Here is a 6,831-nt window from a genome sequence, read left to right as displayed (position 1 = left end):
TGTCGTCAAATAATAATAACTTTTAGGTCAGTTTAATACTTTTATATTTTGAAATATGCTTCAGAAAATATAAACAGCATTAGGTTCAAGTTTATCACTGTATTAGCTTTCTCAACGTATCAAAAGTGGCGAGCTGGAGTTTTGTTAAAAAAAAAAACCGGGGTCTTCTTTCAGTGTTTGTTTTGTTTGTTTTTGAATTTCGTGCAAAGCTACCCTCAGATTACGAGTCGAACGTCTTAACCCACCTGGCCATGCCGGGCCTTCCTTCAGTGACTTTTGTTCACCAAACTTCCCTTTCATCATAAACAAAAAACAATTATTCACTGAGAAAAAAATAATAATAATTTCAAGTATTCTCTCAAATAAATCAATACGAATGGTACAATTTAAATAAAAAATGATTCATGATATAAATGTTACACATAAATTGACAAATTGTTTGTCAATATCAAATTTTAATGAGGGAGAAAAAGTGTAGCGTCATGCTAAAGCTCATGACTTCTATATAAATGTAAGAAAGTCATACCAAACTCTTATCTAAATTAAATTGTTTACTTTTCAATTTATTCTCCACATTATGATTATATAAACACTGTTCACACGCCATTTCTTTTTATAGAAAATGGAAAATTTTTTCAGCATTCTGGTTAATTCTAGAACATTTTCGAATGTTTTTAGCGTTCATTTTTTTTCTATTCGTGTTGCAACTGTTCAACAAATTATGAAAATTTTCACAAAACAAAAAAACGTTTTCCATTATTCAAAGAAATAAGAACTGTATAAAAACATTTCCATCGATATCATTTAATTGTATTTTGGAATGGTTAAAAGTAATATGAAATAAAACATAAGATTTTGTTTTGAAAGTTAGGTTTTTTCATGCGAAACTAATAATCATTAAGGACTTTTATGGCTGTTGAGTATTTGTTTGCTTTCCAATGTTTCATTTCATTGTTGACTGACGTTTTAGCACTTCTTTTTCACTCTCTAGTTCTGCCTTTCTTACTATTCAATTGAACTTAAAGATAAATATATGTGATTTATTTCAACTCAAAATAGATATCTTCAATCCACTCCTATTCCATCTTCCATTACATTCACTAAACCCATCCATCCCTATTACCCTTTCTAAGACAATCAATAAAAATAGTCTAATTTAAGGATAAAATAAAATTTACTAGTCATTTTTATGCTCCTACATTTTCTTCTTCTAACAGTCTTTGACAAGATGACTAATTTTGCAATAATGATAATTTTGTCTTTTTTTAATGAATCTTCTAAAAAAAATTGTTAATGTCGACATTTTGTCTCAAACATTAAAATTTGATAGTTGGACATAGTACAGATGGCTTATTGTATAACTTTGTGCTTAACAAGAAACAACTAGAAATGTAAGTGATATAAAAGCCTTAATTAGGTTTTGTATTTCGTCTGGAGCTAATTGCTCTATTTATCAGTTTCAATTATACCATAAATGTTGCACTTGTTAATAATTGGTTCATTGTATATTGTAATTACTGGACATTGAAAACATATAGTAGTAAAAATAAAACGAAAGTAATTTATTTTTGTAAAAGTGTTAAAGCTATATTATTCAAAACTGACAAGAAAAAATATATCTTCCAATGATAATACCAATATGATTTTTAATTATTAAATCTGCAAGTAGACTCCATAAAGTTAATTTTTAAAACACTGCTAGCCAAAATCTTAAGGCCAATGAACATAAAGAAAAAATAGTCTAGTATTTAGACTAATTTCATAGTGTTCACATTTTTCCTATTAAATGCTAAAAAGTTTTTATTTTTATTTTCCCTTTTCTTATTTTCATCTTTCGAAGCTCTACTTAAATAAGTGGTTGAGTCTAACAACGCAAAATGCATATTTTTTCTTTGTGTTCATTGGCCTTAAGATTTTGGCCAGCAGTGTATCTCAGTTTCTATGATAAAATCATGCACACTTTACAATTTCCTTTCATAAATCACATATACATTTAGTTTCAACCAATGTTAAATGTAAATTAGTAAAATATAACATTAAATGTTAAATCTGGGAAACTTCCTCTTGGATGTGACCTAAATTTAATGTTACGTACGTGTGTTTAGTTTACAGTATCATGTTTTATAATTATTTACGGAAAAATAATTAACAAAATTTAGAATAACATTTTTATCAGTTAATAGTGTTTTAAATCATTTTTTATCAAATGTATCAAATAGCTTTATTAAGACAATTATTGATTGTCTGGGAAATGTATGTACGAGGTCTGTTAAAAAAATACGCGGACTGACGTCATAAAACAAAATGTACTTTATTTAGAAGTTACAGGTCTGGGACCCCTTCAAAGTACTCTCCTCCTCAACGCACACAGTTATCCCAACGGTGTTTCCACTTGTTGAAACAGTCCTGGTACGCTTCTTTTGTAATGTCCTCCAGCTCCTTCGTCGCATTTGCCTTAATCTCGAGAATCGTCTCACATCTTCTTCCTTTCAAGGGTCTTTTGAGTTTGGGGAACAAGAAAAAATCGCAAGGAGCAAGGTCAGGTGAGTAAGGGGGTGGGAAAGAACAGCGATCGAGTGTTTGGCCAAAAACTCACGAGTTCTGATGGCTGAATTTCGCAGCAACGCGGTGCATCTTCAATTTTTCGATCAAAATCTCGTAACAAGATCCAACTGATATCCCACACTCTTCAGCAAGCTCCCTGACAGTCAGACGTCGATTTGCCCGCACCAGGGTGTTGATTTTGTCGACGTGTGGGTCGTCAGTTGACGTGGAAGGACGTTCAGGACGCTCATCATCTTCAATGGACTGTCGACCATCCTTAAAACGTTCATGCCACTTGAAACATGCCGTACGATTCATAGCAACATCACCGTAAGCCGTGTTAAGCATAGCAAAAGTTTCAGTCACAGATTTTCCAAGTTTAACACAAAATTTCACACCAAGTCGTTGCTCCTTCATGTCATTCATTCTCAAATCCGCCAAACGAAAAAATCGCACGTCACTTAAAACCGCGTAGCTAATACACAAATAAAGATATTTGCAATCGGGAAATGGCGTCGTAATCAGCTGATTTGTGCAAATCTAGCGACACCAAGCGGATTACCCTGAAACCAACTGGAGCCGCGCAATTCAAACAGTCCGCGTATTTTTTGAATAGCCCTCGTATGATGTGTAGAAAATTTAAAATAGTGAATACTTTTCGATGAAATATTATAATCTGGTATGTGTCTTAAGACTTTGATTAAAATAAAGTACAGAACAATGTTTCGACGTTCTGAGGTCATATTCAGTTTAACCTGAAGACCTTTGTTTGAAGACTTGATGACCTTTGTTAATCTGAAGATGACCAAAGAAGGTCGAAATGTTGTTGTGTATTTTATTTTAATTAAAGTTTTAATACTCACACAAGCTATCTTGAGAATACAATTTATAATATAGTTTTATGTTCAATATTTTTCAACCATAATATAATCGAAATTCACATAGAATGGTTGGTACAACATGAAGCAGATAACAAAAAAGAATTTTAAAAACAAGTACAAACTGTTTATCAAACATCTTACATAGGTGGCGCCAGTCTTTTAAGTGATGCAACTGAAAAGTACAAGACATTGTTTCTGTGGGGTATGTAGCAGAAATGTCAGTTTCTATAATAAAAAAAATCAATGCCTGTTGTAATAATATGTAGAAAAATGCAATCTAGTATTTAGCATGTAACTGCATATCTGTATTTGTAATGATTTTTTTTTTAATATGTAATCTCACTTATAAAATGTCGTTCATTAAGTGAATACCCTGTGACATAATGCTAAACGATTGTTATTATCATTATTTCTCAATTCTAGTGTATTACTTAAAACAGAAAAGTCAGCAGGTGATACCAACTGGAAACTAGTTTATCTGAATTGAATGAGATTTCTTAACCAAAGAGTGAAGTGAAGAAGCAGAAGACAATGAGTAATGAATAGATGTGAAGTGGAATGTTGGAATTGTACGAAGGTTGTTTGTTTTTTAATTCGTTTGTCCTATAAACTCTCCCTGACTTTTGTATTTGGACCTGTCAACTATGATCAGATCAATTAGATATAGTTTGGGATGTGTCAAAAAGAAGTTATTTTTGTTATTAAAATACATAGATTTCACAGCTTCAATGATGATTAAATATAAATCAGGCAGTGTTTGTGGCTACTAGGGATAATGATTGGATTTCTTCAGTTTCTTCTTTCGTTGCAGGGGCCCGGCATGGCCAAGCGTGTTAAGGCGTGCGACTCGTAATCTGAGGGTCGCGGGTTCGCATCCCGGTCACGCCAAACATGCTCGCCCTTACAGCCGTGGGGGCGTTATAATGTTACGGTCAATCCCACTATTCGTTGGTTAAAGAGTAGCCCAAGAGTGGGCGGTGGGTGGTGATGACTAGCTGGCTTTCCTCTAGTCTTACACTGCTAAATTAGGGACGGCTAGCACAGATAGCCCTCGAGTAGCTTTGTGCGAAATTCTTAAAAAACAAGCAAACAAACAAAATAAACTTTCGTTGCATAGGGTATACATACAATTTATGTACTTTAAACATTACTAGCTTATTTAGGACAAAACAGAAACTGTTTTATTTTCATGAGTGGTAAAATATTAATTCTACAATTGCATTTTGTTTCCAAACCCCATCAGTCATTTATATAATTATTTTTCAAATTATTTAAATATACTTTCAAGATAAACACATTTATATGAAATTAGTTACATATTACTTATTGCCTTTCGATAAAAAGCTAAGACATAAAGTTAAATTTTATTTAAATAGTTTCATCCAGTGAACATGAATGATTTTATTTTTATGCACTTTCAACCCTTGTACTGCCACTGACATATATCGGATGTGATGGATTTACTACTATGTATTTATTTTAATATCGATGTTTGTTTTAGTTAAATATGTATTTAGAAATGCATGTAACATATAGTGTTAAATATGTGTTGCGAAATTCCCGCCTATTATGTAAATTTGTAGAAGATTCTCGAGCGTAAGAACCAACAATGTAAAATGTAGTACATACCACTGTTGTTTGGCCAACTGAAGTTTCTAAAACTTCGCCTTAAAGTTTGTAAATTGACGCGCCGATATACATTTTATGTTGTTGATTTGCTACAGTTGGTAAACTATAAATCTCGGAAGATATAAATGTGATAAACGCTTAGTAATCGGAAAATTGCAGATGTTCAGTCAAGAACGTTTATGGACTTCGAACATTACAAACCGTTTAACTTCAATAAATTAACTTCGGCCGTTAGTATTTCTACTAGGACATTAGATATTTTCGTTGGAAAATAGCTCACATGTGAAAAAGCTAGAAAGCTTTCCATCAAGAGAAGTGTACCTGTGTATCGACAACAAATTAACTTATTCATCGTGAACCGTCAACTGCAAACTCTCTTTGCTAACCTGAAGATGATCAAAGAAAGTCAAACATTGTTCTTTACTTTATTTTGCCCCCCGCTAGTACAGCGGTATGTCTCCGGATTTACAACGCTAAAATCAGGGGTTTGATTCCCCTCGGTGGGCTGAGCAGATGGCCCTTTGTGGCTTTGCTATATGAAAAACACACAAAAACACTTACTTTATTTTAATTAAAGTTTTAATACCTATATCAGCCATCTTTAGAATACAAACAGCCTTTATTTTGAGCTATTTTAATTCTTCTTAAGATCTCATTCACATGTTTTATTATAAAAACTGAGTTTTTCTGTTTATATCTTGATAAAGACCTCACTCGGGTTTTGGACTATTGTGTTCTTATCATACTTTACAATTTATTTCCATAACAATATGTATTTGTACAGTTATAACATGCGGGAGGTGGAAGAAGGTTTAAAAAAAGCCTTTAGTGATGTTTCTAATTATGTCTTATTACAGTTCTTGTCACGGTTATGGTCATTGAAGATAAGATTTCTTGGAATCGATCCCTTTGAAAGCAAGTTAATAAGAGAAGGGAGTTGGGATTTCTTTGGGAAGGGCTCAAAAGAAAGATGTGGCTTCGCTAATGTTGCTGTTAAAAGTAATTGACCTGACCCAAGTATGATTATATTGCTCATTACTTCTTACACTCTGGAATTGATGTATTTTTGTGATTATGATATTAATTTGAACACAGATAGCAAAGGAATAATGCTTAAGCACAGCTGACTTCTGAAACATAGTTCATGCAGCACTGTTATGTTACTAAACTGACCGGGATTCTCATCTGTTACACTGTTGTTTGATTTCTGGGTCTAAAGCAGAAACATGAGCTACAAACCAAGACACAACAGCAAACATGACAGACAGAATCAAAGAAAGTAATCGCTTTTATAGTCAGACCAAAGCCTCGGTTTGGTATCTCGTAATTAATTAGGTTACATTTTCAACTAATAGTAAAAAAAGATACAGCGAGATCAAACAAAATGCTTACATTATTCGACTATATGAAGCCTATTTTATTTTCCTTAATACATTTATATCTAGTACCAGTAAATAGTATTGATTATTTTGTGTTCTCTACTGTTTAGTGAAACATTCAAACATCGTGATGTTTTGAGAGTTATGTTTGATTTTATTTTTTGTGCTCTCTGCATTTGGATTGCAAGTTGTGACCTCTCATGTAAAGCGTTCTTGCCAGCACCTAGGTAGGAATTCAAAAGTTTAATCGAAGGAAGTGAGGAAGGGTAGCTTCGAGGGTTTTATAAAATCTCCGGCCATTGACTTTTTTACGTGTGATGCCCTGGAACTGGAAATAACACTTATCTCTAGAAAAAGAAAGAAGATTTGAAGTTAACAATACCAAGTTAAAATAATAG

Source organism: Tachypleus tridentatus, chromosome 9 (genome assembly GCF_004210375.1).
Source record: "Tachypleus tridentatus isolate NWPU-2018 chromosome 9, ASM421037v1, whole genome shotgun sequence".
Taxonomy (NCBI): Eukaryota; Metazoa; Arthropoda; class Merostomata; order Xiphosura; family Limulidae; genus Tachypleus; species Tachypleus tridentatus.
The sequence above is the reverse complement of the archived record's forward strand: the minus strand, read 5'-3'. Positions refer to the sequence as shown.